Genomic DNA, 14845 nt, shown 5'->3' on the forward strand with positions numbered 1-14845 from the left:
GAGAGGCCACAACAGTGAGAGGCCTGCATACCGCAAAAAAAAAAAAAAAAAAAATAGAGCTACCATATGATCCAGCAGTCCCACTCCTGGGCATATATATGGAAAAGATGAAAACTCTAATTTGAAAAGATACAAGTACCCCAGTGTTCATAGGAGCACTATTTACAGTAGCCAAGACATGGAAACAACCTAAGTGTCTGTGAACAGACAATTGGTTTAAGGTATGTATGTATAAGTTTTGGTATTGGTTTAAGGTGGTATGTATAAACAATGGACTGTTACTCAACCATAAAAAAGAATGAAATAATGCCATTTACAGCAACATGGATGGACCTAGAGAATATCTTACTAAGTGAAGTAAGTCAGACAGAGAAAGACAAACATCATATGATATCACTTATATGTGGAATATTAAAAAATGATGCAAATGAACTTATTTACAAAACAGAAGTAGACTCACAGACATAGAAAACAAATTTATATTTACCAAAGGGGAAAGGGAGGTGGGAGGGATAAATTAGGAACATGGGATTAACAGAGATGAACTATTATATGTAAAACATAAGCAACGAGGATTTACTGTATAGTACACGGAACTATATTCAATATCTTGTAATAACCTATAATGGAAAATAATCTGAAAAAATATAGATAACTGAATCACTTTGCTGTACACCTGAAATTAATACAGTATTGTAAATCAACTATATTTCAATTAAGAAAGAGATTGTCACCTAAATGTAAGAGCGAAAACCATAAAACCCTTAGAAGAAAACGTAGGAGTAAATCTTTGAGTCAGGCAGTGGTTTCTTAGATAAAGGAGAAGCAACAAAAGAAAAAAATAAACAAATTGGACTTCATCAAATTGAAAACTTTTGTGTTTCAAAGGACACCATTGAGAAAATGAAAAAGCTCATGGAATGGGAGACCATACTTGCAAATCATAAATCTAATAAGGAAATTACATCCAGAATATATAAAGAGCTCTGACAACTCAACAGTAAAAGGAAAAATAACCCAATTAAAAAATAGGCAAAGAGGGCTTCCCTGGTGGCGCAGTGGTTAGGGGTCCTCCTACCAGTGCAGGGGACATGGGTTCGAGCCCTGATCCAAGAAGATCCCACATGCCGCAGAGCAACTAAGCCTGTGAGCCACAACTACTGAGCCTGCGCTCTAGAGCCCGCGAGCCACAACTACTGAAGCCCGCGCGCCTAGAGCCCGTGTTCTGCAACAAGAGAAGCCACCACAATGAGAAGCCTGCACACTGCAGCGAAGAGTAGCCCCCGCTCGCCGCAGCTAGAGCAAGCCCGTGCACAGCAATGAAGACCCAACACAGCCAAAAATAAATAAATAAGTATTTTAAAAAATAGGCGAATCTGAAGAGATATTTCTCCAAAGAAGTTATACTGAGCACCTGAAAAAGTTTACCATCATTAGTTATTGGAGAAATGCAAATCAAAACCACAATGAGATACCTGCCACTTCATACTCACTAGGATGGTTATCATATATATTTTTTAAATGACAGTAACAAATGTTGCAGAATTTATGGAGAAACTGGAACCCTCATCCATTGCTGGTAGGTTTGTAAATGGTGTAGCCACTTTGGAAAACAGTTAGGTGGTTCCTTAAAATGTTAAAATAGAGTTACCATGTGATCCAGCAATTCTACTCTTAGGTAAATTAGCAAGAGAAATACATGTGTCCACGTAAAAACTTGTACACAAGTGTTCATTGCACCATTATTCATAATAGCCCAAAATTGGAAGCAACCCAAATTTTCATCAACTAGTGAATGGATAAACAAAATACAGTATATCCATGCAATGGAATATTACTCAGCCAGAAAAAGGAATGAAGTATTGGTACATGCTCTAACATAGATGCATCTTGTAAGCATTATGCCAAGTGAAATAAGTCAGACACAAGAGACTATGTGTGTGATGATTCCATTTATATGAAATGTTCACAATAGGCAAATCTATAGAGATATAAAGTAGCTTAGTAGTTGTCTGGGGCTGGGGGGTACGGGAGTAGGGAGTGACTGCTCACTGGTACAGGGTTTCTTTTTTGGGGCGATGAAAATGTTCTAAAACTGGATCGTAGTGATGTTTGTACAACTTTGTGAATATATTAGAAATCACTGAACTGAAAAAAAATAGAAAAGAAACAGAGGACCCAGACATAAAATGCTATTCATTCCTCTTACATAGGTAATAAAGTATACAGTACTCAAAGATAACCAAAAAAAAAAAAAATGTGTCTGAAGTAGTTTAGACTAAAGCATTTACACATGACCTGGAACGATGCCTTGAGTTTGCTTTAAAATGCCACAGACATCCTTCCATGCAAAATAAACTTGGGTGGGAGTTGGATGAAATAAAATGGACAAAATATGGATAATTGTTGAGGCTGTAGGATGGGCACGTGGAGTTTATTATACTGCTCTATTTTTGTGAATGTGAAAAAAACTTTTCCCATAATAAAAGTTTAAAAAAAAGTCTAAGGGCTTCCCTGGTGGTGCAGTGGTTGGGAATCTGCCTGCCAATGCAGGGGACAAGGGTTCAAACCCTGGTCTGGGAAGATCCCACATGCCACAGAGCAGCTGGGCCCATGCACCACAACTACTGAGCCCGCGCTCTAGAGCCCGTGCTCCACAGCAGGGGAAGCCACTGCAGTGAGAAGCCTGCGCACCGCAACAAAGAGTAGCCCCCGCTCGCCGCAGCTAGAGAAAGCCCGTGTGCAGCAACAAAGACCCAACACAGCCAAAAAAAAAAAAGAAAAAAGAAAAAAAAGTCTTAAGACATCTGCAATTCAGTAGTTACATACAAAGTATGTCTGTGTTTGTTTGGGGAGCTCCATGTGGAGAGCTGTGACTGTGGATTCCGTGGGGTCCCAGGCATGTGTACCCACGTGGATGAGGAGGGATGAGGGTTTTACCTGGAGGAGAGGCCAGAGCACTTTGGGGATGTGTTAGTTTCCTAGGGCTGCTGTACAAAGTTCCACAAACCGGCGGGCTTAAAACCACAGAAATTTATTCCCTCGTAATTCTGAAGGCTTAGAAGTTTCAAATCAAGGTGTCAGCGGAGCCAGGCTCTCTCTGAGGCTCTAGGGAAGGATCCTTCCTTGCCTTCTATAGCTGGCAATCCTTGGGGTTCCTGGCTTACAGATGCACCCCTCCAATCTCTGCCTCTGCTGTCACGTGGCCCTTTCCCCGCCTCTCATCATGTGATCCTCCATCTGTGTGTCTGTCTCCAACTCTGTTTTCCCTATTCCCAAGGACACCCCCCTAACTGAATGTGACCGCATTTTAACTTGGCCTCTGCAAAGACCCTATTTCCAAATAAGGCCATGTTCACAGGGAGCAAGGGTTAGGAACCCAACATGTCTTTTTTTTTTTTAAGGTTTTTTTTTTTTTTTTGCGGTACGCGGGCCTCTCACTGCTGTGGCCTCTCCCGTTGAGGAGCACAGGCTCTGCACGCGCAGGCTCAGCGGTCATGGCTCATGGGTCCAGCCACTCCGCGGCATGTGGATCTTCCTGGACCGGGGCACGAACCCGTGTCCCCTGCATCGGCAGGCGGACTCTCAACCACTGCACCACCAGGGAAGCCCCCAACATGTCTTTTGGGGGGTCAGAGGGACACAGTTCAACCCATGCAAGGGCACAAGGCAGAATAACCAGAAGGAAGAAGCCAGGTTCTCATCAGTGCATGTCTCTACAGCTGGGGCGTCAGCTGCCCCACAGGCAGGCCACAGTGGACACTGTGTTGGCAATGACTAGACTTGAGCAAAGTGCATCTCTCCCCAGCCAGCTTTATCTTTCCCAAACCGAGACAAGCCTTTTCCGGGACCCATTTCCCACTCGGCAGCCTTGACTGATGAGTGACACATCGAGACTCTTCCAGTCCATCCTTTCACCAGAATGTTCTTGGGGTTAATTCTAAGCAGTATGCACTTGAGATATAGCTCAGAAAAGGTCCGTTTCCTCCTCTCTGACACAGACACACACAGCACTTTTAGAGTTTATCTTTTGAGTCGGCTGCTGAAGTTATTTTAGACTCTACAGTTAAATTGACCCAGAAATCATTCCTCCTTTGAAATTTCCTCTGAAATGTTATTCACTCCGACTCTAACTGAGGATTGCATTGTGCTGTTCCTTGCTCTGTAATCTTATTCTGGCCTTTGACCAAAAGCAGTAAAATCAGACCTCTATCTTAAATGGTTCTTAAAACATATATAATATATTCTAGTAACTCAGATATCTGATAATTGCCGTGAAGTTCCAGATATTTGCTCGCTTGAAGAGTTTCGTGGAGGCAGGGCAAGCTCCTCCGTGCTCATGAACTGTGTGGGCCACGGACTGTTGGTGACTTTGCAGAGGACGTTGGAGGGAATAGAGGTATGAGGAGAAGGGGCTGGGCTTTGGGCTCCTTCACGTCCTCCGTAGCCATCTTTAACCTGGATTTTGGATCCAATTGATACGAATGATTTTCAACCCTTTTTTTTTTTTTTTGCGGTACGCGGGCCTCTCACTGTTGTGACCTCTCCCGTTGCGGAGTACAGGCTCCGGACGCGCAGGCTCAGTGGCCATGCCTCACGGGCCCAGCCACTCTGCGGCATGTGGGATCTTCCCGGACCGGGGCATGAACCCGTGTCCCCTGCATCGGCAGGTGGACTCCCAACCACTGCGCCACCAGGGAAGCCCAACCCATTTGTTTTCATCTCATTGCTCTTGGGGGAGTGGGAAAGGTCTAAGCAAGAAGGAGCTGATGCTGATTGGAGGAGAGGGAGGGAGGAGGCTGCCTGACCCAGGTGCAGGGAGACGACAGCCAGGGCGAACTTGGCCGCTAGTCTGGAGCTTAGATGCGAACCACTGTGGGCTCCTGGGCAGAGATGAAGAGACTGGTGAGCACGAGATGAAACATTGATCCCTGGTGCCCCGGCCCCTGTGTACAAGCAGAGGTTAAGCCAATAGCAGTATCCATACAAGGCCGATAGTGATATTTTAAGAGCGTCCACGTATTGCCTGCGTCCTCAGAGCGAGGCACTGTGCTCACAGCTTTACGTGCACTGGGAACCTGCCAGCCACACTGACTTTCTGTACTGTGTATGAGACTAATTCATTCTTTTACCTTGGGTGGGCTCTTCCATCTAGTTTTTTAACCGATTTACAGAAGGTTCTCAGTTTTACAGTAAAGCTCGTTTCTCCCTTCTCCTATGGTGCAGTTAATATACTGTATACAATTTGTAGGAAGTCTGTTTACAGAAGGCTCTGTAAGAAGATCCCTTTTCTTGGAAGCACAGAAACATGAATAACAGAAAGGCTCAGAGTCCATTGATGGTTCACTTACCACAAGCAATATTGAATGCGATAGAATTAATTGTACCACTAGAAGGGCCTGGGACTGAGGTCCTAGGAGCTTTTTATAACTGGATTGAAAGGATCCATAGACTCACCCCTGACATCCAGTCAGAAGCTCACCTAACCCACAATAGAACCGGGGGAATATTTTTTTAACTATCCTTTAAAAAAGGTCTTCCGAGGCGAGCCCATTATTTCCTTTGTTAGTTTGGATCAGAGTCTAATAGCCCCAACAAGTCAAAGTTGCTTTGCACTCTTGCTATGATTTGAGTCTATTCCTTTTATGTCATGTTCTCAGTGGAGGTGGAAAAGACACTGTCACCTCGATGTATGTATACCTGTTAAATTCCTGAAAACTGCTGTTAACTCTCACATTAAAATGATTGCTACCTTCTTTTCTAGTGTGTGTTTCTGACCTCTTCGTTATTTATTGTTTTCTATTGGAATTTTTGGTTTCTGTATATTTCTTTTAACAAGAAGCACCTCAGTGTGTTCACATTGTAATTTCTTTGGCTTGTTTTGCATCTCCCTCTTCTCAAAAGACGCAGGGAAGAGCGTGTTCTATAAATTGCTGAAAACTCTGTGCAGACAGAGTGAAGGAAAGGGGTGGTGATATCTTATAGGAGACCAGAAATTCCCAGCCTCTGTCAGGCCAAGCAACAGCCCAACGAGGGCTTCTTACTTATTTCAGATCCGTGCTCTGAGCCCAGTTGACAGGGTTTAGTAAACCTAAGGTACCTTGAGTTACCTGAAGTACTGAGTGAACATTTGCTTGTTACTCTGTGGGCTTTATCCCAAGCTCTTGCCCATACCCTTAAGAATTTAGCAGGTTCTAGATGAGTGGCCCTGGAAGAGTATGATCTGCTGCTTTAGCCTGAATAACACCTCATGTCCCGCAGTGCAGTTTAAAAGCATGAGAACGTAGGACCAACCTCATACACTTTGTGCCAGCTCTAAGGGACCTCCTGTACCACTGGGACGATCATTCCCCTGGGGCAGGTGTCCCACGTGTCTCCCACATCACTAGGGATCATCTGGAGGGCTTACGAACAACATTTAATGGAATGTTAATAGCCATGAATCTATTTTAATGTGTATTAGAAAAAAACATGACAAGCACATAAACCCCAAGACGTGAACTTTCTTCTCAAAAGTAATCAGAGTTGAAAAGTGAGCCAAGTTTTAAAACTATTAAACAGGTAAACACAGGAGGCAGCATGTGACTGGAGAGGGCTATGAAGGTGGGATCAGCCAGCTTCCGGTGTGGAGCCCCCGTGGAAGGAATGCAAAGACCCTGGGCCCTCACGCTGCCCGCCACACCACACATCTCCCCTTCTCTCTTTGCTTTTCCTCTTTTTCATTCTCTCTTCAAGTTTCTCCTCTTCTGGGCTTTTTCTTACTCCCCCTTCTTCCTCAGAGCATCCCAGGTGGTCCTCTGGGTTTTAAGAGGGAGAAGGAAGAAAGCTCCCGTTTATTGATCGTTATTTGCTGGAAGGTCACAAACATAGTATTAGTGCGGTGTTGGGTGATTCCTCGGGAGTGCTTCTCAAATTTTAAAATGCCCATGATTAGGGATCATCTGGAGAGCTGGTTAAAATGCTGATTCTGGTCCAGTAGGTCTGGGGTAGGGCCAAGAATCTCGCATTTCTAACGAGCCCCCATGTGAGCCTGATGCTACTGGTCCAGGGCCCACACTTGGAGCAGCAGGGATTGAAAATGTGGCTCTACTTCTTTACGTAACTGTGAGCAGGAAAGGATATTTGTAGGAAGAGGATGAGCTCTGAAATCACCTCTTTTGTCTGCAGTGAAAGCAATATAACGATTAAGAACACTGTTTAGGGCTTCCCTGGTGGCGCAGTGGTTGAGAGTCCGCCTGCCAATGCAGGGGACACGGGTTCGTGCCCCGGTCCGGGAGGATCCCACATTCCGCGGAGCAGCTGCGCGCGTGAGCCACGGCCGCTGAGCCTGCGCGTCCGGAGCCCGTGCTCCGCAACGGGAGAGGCCACGACAGTGAGAGGCCCGCGTACCGCAAAAAAAAAAGAACACTGTTTACAAGTCCGCATGTCTTGCTCCATGTAAGGAATACAGGACGGTCCCTTACACTGACCGAGCCAGTTTGTAGTGAAAACTTTGGGCTTAAATTGTTGCTAGGGCACTGCTAGGGGAACCAGCCACACAGAGGGAACGTGTAACCTAATCTTATTATGTGTGAAATAAGGAGCTCTGGCCTTGGAGAGAAAGGAAGTGTTCTGTTTCACCCCCTTGCTCAGGTGACAGGCCAGGTCCGGCCTGGGCAGGCAAACCAAGGTGCCCTTTTCCATGCGGGGCTGCTGCAGAGCCCTTTCTCTGGGTACAGAAAATGGGGTTGTTGAACTCATCAGAGAGTATCTTGGTACGTCACATCTATTTGATTATGAGAGCCAGACCCACCAGTGGGTTCGGAGGGTTACAGTAGATAACAGCGTTTAGGAAACAAGCCAGCTACATACAATAGGACCCAGATTGAGGTCATATTAAAAAAGGGACTCAATTCGGGCCCAGGCTATTTTAAAGGAACGGACCCTTGATGTTATCTCACCTGTAGAGATCAGAGAGAGATGCTATTGCGTGGCCCTGCAGTTTTGCAGTATCCTTTCTGTTAAGGCAGAAAAATCTACAGAAGCTAAAAAGCAAGGCCATCTTTTCTTTTTGAGATTCAGCTGGAGCCAGACACTAAGCAAAAACCAAGCCCTTCTGTTGACACAAGGAGCCACATGATTGCAGAATATTAAGTGCTAAAATGGTTCCTGGGGACCACATGATGGTGTTTAATTTGGTGTGGGGGCAGTTGATGTATTCCGGACTCTCTTCCACCAAACACACACCCATTCACAATGTTCCATGTCATTTCCAGGGATTAGTGGATTCCCTAGCAAATCCACGGATTTCGATTAAACACCTCTGATGTAGTACACTTCCTTCTTTTTGCAGATGAGAAAACAGATGCCCAGACAGAAGGTGACTGACTGTTGGTCTCAGCAATGCTTGGGGTGAACTAATTAGAAAAGAGGATTTAAGAACCACAAATGTCCCCAGGGAAACCAGGGGTGAGTATCTGCACATAATTTATTTCTGAAGGCCCCGAAGCACGAGTGCCAAAAGTTTTTGAAAGAGTTAGAACTTTGAGCTGGGAGAATCCCAGTATTAGCCAAATCACATTTGAAGAAAAGTAGAAATAACTGGGCCAGAAACGTATGGGACCTAGATTTTATGATGCGTTCAAAAGACCTAAGTGAGAAGCCCCACTGCTACTTGGTAACTGTGTGCTAAGCTGTAGTTTGGGGTGTTTTTTAGGGCAGGTAATAAATTTCTTTCAAAGTTTGAAGTCACATACCAGTGTGAATCTTCCACATTCCCCCAAACTACTCAGGCAAGGTGCCCCGTTGAAACAGAGGTCTCAGTTTGGCAACACACTTTGGGGTTCAGCCCCTAACACAATCCCTGGCAGAGTCTGGATGCTCAGTAAATATTTATTTGAATAAAGGGGTTTTATTTCACATTATGACAGTTTTCTGGAGATGAGAGATGCAGGAACCTGGAGAGCCACCAGTATACAATGTGTAAGTACACAGCGGAGAGCTGGGGTTCCTAGTGAAGGATTTAGAATCTCGCCAACATAATGTTGAACAAAAGAAGCCAGACGCAAAAGAATACATACAAGATGATTCCACTTATATGGAGAACACATATGGACCATATTAACCTATGCTATTAGTAACTGGAGTTCTAGTTACCTTTGGTGAGCAGGGGTTTGGTTATGGAGGGTATGTGGGAAAGAGGGCTTCTAGGGTGCTGGCAACGTTGTTTCTTGACCTGGGTGCTGGGTACACCAGTGGATTCACTTTGTGATAGATAGTTCATCCAATGATACTCCTATGACTTAGCATGTTTTTTCTTCCAGTTTTGTTGAGATATAATTGACATACAGCAAGTAGAAGTTTGTGTACAGCATAGTGATTTGACTGACACACATCATGAAATGATTTCACAATAAGTTTAGTGAACACCCGTCATCTCATATGGATACAAAATTAAAGAAATAGAAAAAAATTTTTTCCATGTGATGAGAACTCTTAGGATTTACACTCTTAGCAACTTTCAGATATAACATACAGCAGTGTTAATTATATTTATCATGTTATACATTTCATCCCTCATTTTTATTTATCTTATAACTGAAATTTTATACCTTTTGACTGCCTTTATCCAATCCCCCCTCCCCCCATCCCCTGCCACTGGTAGCCACAAATCTGATCTCTTTTTCTATGCGTTGGTTTGTTTGTTTTTGAAGTACAGTTGACCTACAACACTATGTTAGTTCCTGTTACACAACATAGTGATTCAATATTTCTATACGTTTCAAAATGATCACCATGATAAGTCTAGTTACCATCGATCACCATACAAACATGTTACAAAGTTTTTGACTGTATTCCCCACCCTGTACATTTCATACCCACGACTCATTTATTTTGCACCTGGAAGTTTGTACCTCTTAATCTCCCTCACCTATTTTTTTTTACTTTTTATTTCATATTGGAGTATAGTTGATTTACAATGTTGTGTTAGTTTCAGGTGTACAGCAAAGTGATTCAATTATACATGTACATATATCTATTCTTTTTCAGATTCTTTTCCCAGACTTAGCACTCTTTTATGTGTGTTGTACTTCAATAAAAATGTTCACTTAAAAACACACACACAATGAAGGATCTAGGCCAGTGCTTCTCAAACTTGAATGTGCATACAAGTCACCTGCTTATTTTATTAAGATGCAAACTTTTGACTCTTTTGGTCTTGTGTAGGGCATGAGAGTTTGCATCACTAGGGGCTGGTATCTTCAGGATCTTTTCTGAGAGAGATCCAGAGGTCTGAGGAAAGTTTCCTGGGCCTCTCCTTACCTGCGGTGAAGGAGATGGGGTGCAGGGATGTTAACCTAGTAGGTTATTAACAGACAGAGTGTGGTTTCCAAGACCAGCCCATACTTGGGTGGGCTGTGAAATTTGCCTGCTCTCAGCACCTTTGCGGAGGATTTTCTGAGCGCTGGGTGGTGATCAGAGCCTAGAGTTGTGCCACTTGAGTGAAGTGACCAGCCGATGTCCAGCCCCTGCAGCCCACATTAGGGACCCTGGCCTGTCTGGCCCATAGAAGCCCCCGGCTTACCCCAAAGAGCACTCTAAGGGTGTTGGGAGCCTGGCTCCCTCTGTCCACGTGCACGGGCGAAACGGGATTGTCAGCCATGACCGCTGTGTAAGTGAATTGGACTTCCCAGCTCCTCTGTAAAACTCTGCAGGATATAGATGCCCAACTTATATCAAGAAAAACCATGATTTTGAGTGGAAAAAAAGCAAGTCACACACAATATGATTCCTTTCATAGAAGCAGTAAAGCCAGGCAAAACTAATCAATGCCTTGTTCAGGGATAGAGATGTAGCTAGTAAAATATAAAGAAAAGATAGGAAACGATTACTAAGTACTAAGGAGGTGGTATTCTGTGGAAACAGGAGAGGAAGAGGGGGCCACCCAGGGCCTTCCAAAGTGTTAGGAATATTCTGTATTTTCTACTAGTGGTGGGTTCATGGCTGTGTATTTTATTACTACTCTTTAAACTGTATAGTATATGCACATTATATAGCCATGCACATTATATAGCCTCTTTTACTTGTATGCAATGTTCACAATCTAAAAATGAAAATGCAGTGTGGTATCCTTTTTTTTTTTTTTTTTTTTTGCGGTACGCGGGCCTCTCACTGTTGTGGCCTCTCCCGTTGCGGAGCACAGGCTCCGGACGCGCAGGCTCAGCGGCCATGGCTCACGGGCCCAGCCACTCCGCAGCATGTGGGATCTTCCCGGACCGGGGCATGAACCCGTGTCCCCTGCATCGGCAGGCGGACTCTCAACCACTGCGCCACCAGGGAAGCCCCAGTGTGGTATCTTAAGATAACATTTTACGTTGATGTTTCTTTGTGTTTGACTCTTTTTAGGATATTCTGTTATTTAAAAATTTTTGACATAACAGAGTAAGCTGGCAACTATGATTTTTTGGAAGGACACTTTATTTTGAGATTCTGCTGCTCTTACATTTTGGATGTTAAACTGCCCTTTCCTTTGCTGGCATTTTAATGAAATATTGGTGATAGTAACAGTGATTTGAAAACAAAAACTCCCTTATAAGTTAAATAACAAATTGAAAACTGTAAATTACCCGCAGCCCTTCCCCTTTTTTAAAAAGTTAACTTGATCTGTGACATTAAAAAGACTGGGAACTGCAGGTTTAGAGAGCTTTTCTTTGGGAAAGGAAGACATTGCCCTCCAGCTCTAAGGAGTTTGAAAATAAAAGACAGAAAGAAAGAAAGGGAGGGAGGCAGGGACAGATGGACGGAGGGGAGAAAGGAAGAAAGAAAGGAAGAAAAAGAAAAGGGGGCTGGGGTAGAGGGATAATGCCTGCAGAAGATGAAAAAGATGGGTAGAATCTACTAAAGTTTTTTCAAAGAGCTTTTCACATTCTCAAAACTTGTGTGTTAGTCTGGCAATCTTTCTCATGGTCTTAAAAGAAGAAAATGGAGTGGGTTAAACAGAACTGCTATATGTTATATTTAGTAGGAAACCAGCAAGTGGAACTGTGTTGCAACTTTATTTTCCCCAAACGGAAGTTGTGTGTATGTACACTGCCACCAAGTAGCAGTGTTCACAGAATCCAAGAGGTAGAAGGGAATTTAGAGGTAATGTAATAACTATTATAATAACCTGCATTTATTGACCTTTTAGCTATGTGCCCTTTGTGAATGTGTTACTGACACCAGCTCATTTAATCTTCTTATCAACCTTAAGGGTAAGTGCTTATCCCATCTTGTTTTATTTTAGATAATGACTTATAATTTTATATAAATATATACATATTTGGGGGGGTAGTTTTAGATTTACAGAAAATTTGCGAAGATAGTATAGAGAGTTCTCATATACTCTTCATCCAGCTTCCCCTAATGTTAGTGTCTTATATAACCATGGTGGATTTGTCAAAACTAAGAGGTTAACATTGATATACTACTATTAACTCAAATATAGATTTTATTAGGATTTCACCAGTTTTTCCACTAATGTCTTTTTCCTGTTCTAGAACCCAATCAAGACAGAGCATAATAGTTTGTTGTCCTGTCTCTTTAGTCCCCTTTGATCTGTGACAGCTTCTTAGTTTTCCCTTAAGATGATATATTCAATTATAAAAACTTCAAGTCCAAAGGAAATAATCAACAGGGTGAAAAGGAAACATACAGAAGGGGAGAGAATATTTGCAAACTATATATCTGATAAGGGATTAATATCCAGAATACATAAAGAACTCCTACAACTCACCACCAAAAAACCTGATTAACAAATGGGCAAAGGACTTGAATAGACATTCCTCCAAAGAAGACATGAAAATAGCCAACAAGCACATGAAAAGATGTTCAACATCATTAATCATCAGGGGAATGCGAATCAAACCACAATGAGATGTCACCTCATGACCATTAGGATGGCCACAATCAAATTGAACGAACCAAACAAACAAACCAAAAAACCCCCCAAGTGTTGGTGAGGATATGGAGAAATTGGAAACCTGGTGCACTCTTAGTAGGAATGTAAAATGGTGTAGCCACCATGGAAAACAGTATAGAGTTGCCTCAAAAAATGGAAAATAGAATTATTATATGATCCAGAAATACCACTTCCGGGCATATATCCAAAATAATTGAAAACATGATCTCAAAGGGATATTTGTATACCCAGGTGTTTGTCACCATAGCCAAGAGGTGGAAGCAACCTAAATGTCCATTGATGCTTGAATGGGTAAAGAAAATGTGATTGGTACACACACACACAATGGAATATTATTCAGCCTTAAAAAAGAAGGAAATCCTGCCATATACTCCTAGGTGGACGAACCTTAAGGACATTATGCTAAGTGAAATAAGCCAGACACAAAAGGACAAATACGTTATGATTCCACTTACACGAGGTGCACAAAGTAGTCCAACTCTTGGAAAGTAGAAGGGTGGTTTCCGGGGGAGGGGGGAAAAGGGAGTTGTTTAATGGGTACAGAATTTCATTTCTGAGAGGTGAAAATGTCCTAGAGATTTACTGTACAACAATGTGCATAAATACTACCGAACCGTACACTTAAAAGTTGTTAAAGTGATAAATCTTATGTCGTGTGTTTTTACCATAATAAAACAAGAAGTTCAAGCCTTATAGACAAGTACAAAGGAAAAAACAACAAACCAACCAGATAGAACAGGAGCTAACCTTTCTGAGCAGACCCTGTTCACGGTTCATATCCATTCACAGCCCTCCTACCTTCTTTCTTGCCGAGACCCAGTTTTGTTTTTGAATTTGCTCTCCAAGTGGTATTTGCTCAGGGAAGACGCCCTGCTTTGGAGACAGTTTTACTTACTCTTAAAAAGTGTAACATTTTGTTGTTGACATTGCATTTTCTGCCCCTGGATGTTGTTCTTGGAATGTGTCCCTTATCATATAAGCCACTTTTAGTTGGATATTGTGTTCCTTGCAGGCGAAAACACCCTCACTGATAACCTTGCCACGCGTAGTAGACAGATGCAGCGCTACAATCCCACTGTGGAGAGATCTGGAGGACAGTGATGGAGGAAAATCTTCCCAGTAGGCAGAACTTGAGCAGTTCATCTGGTTGTTTGTTTTGCCTGGAAGGAGCAATGGCTAGAGGTATGGGTTTACATCGATTCATGGGCTGTGGCTACTGGTTTGGCTGGACGGTCAGGGACTTGGAAGAACCATGATTGGAAAATTGATGACAAGGAGGTCTGGAGAACAGGTAGGCAAATAGGTTTCTCTGAATGGAAATGAAATGGTGGACTCAGCAGAGGAGGATTTTAATAATCAGGTGGACAGAATGTCATTCTGTGGATGTCAGTCAGCCTCCTTCCCCAGCCAGTCCAGCCACTGCCCAATGTCAGGGATAAAGTTTATGCATGGGTCGTCAACATGGACTTCCACTCACCAAGGCTGATCTGGCTGTAACCACAGCCAAGTGCCCAGTCTGCCAGCACCAGAGATCAACACAGAGGACCTGATATGGCACTGTTCTCCAGGGTGATCAGATAGTTAACCTGGTGACAGATTGGTTACATTGGGCCACTTTCACCAAGGAAGGGGCAGAGTTTTGTTCTTACTAGAATGCTTACTCTGGCTATAGATATGCCTTTCCTGCCCACAATGCTTCGCCAAAACTACCATCTGTGGACTTACAGAGGGCCTTATCCACCGTTAAGTTATTCCACACAGCAACAGCTCTGACTAGAAATTCATTTCCCTGCAAATGAAGTGAGACAGTTGGCTCCTACTCATGGAATTCATTGATCTGAGCATATCCCCCATTATCTGGAAGGAGCTGGCTTGATAGAATTGTGGAAAGGCCACTTCACAATG

General features: G+C 43.2%; 1 long non-coding RNA gene across 1 annotated transcript in view; it reads left to right on the plus strand.

Moving 5' to 3' along the window:
* Nucleotides 1–14446, plus strand: part of LOC125965472 (uncharacterized) — a 32409-nt gene extending 17963 nt beyond the window's left edge. Inside the window, exons 2-4 of the long non-coding RNA XR_007479378.1 lie at nucleotides 8333–8448; nucleotides 12170–12233; nucleotides 13953–14446. This is a non-coding gene — a long non-coding RNA (uncharacterized LOC125965472). The remainder of the gene's footprint in view (nucleotides 1–8332; nucleotides 8449–12169; nucleotides 12234–13952) is intronic.
* The last annotated feature ends 399 nt before the right edge of the window (nucleotides 14447–14845 follow it).

The sequence above is a fragment of the Orcinus orca genome, chromosome 9 (genome assembly GCF_937001465.1).
Source record: "Orcinus orca chromosome 9, mOrcOrc1.1, whole genome shotgun sequence".
NCBI classification, from domain to species: domain Eukaryota; kingdom Metazoa; phylum Chordata; class Mammalia; order Artiodactyla; family Delphinidae; genus Orcinus; species Orcinus orca.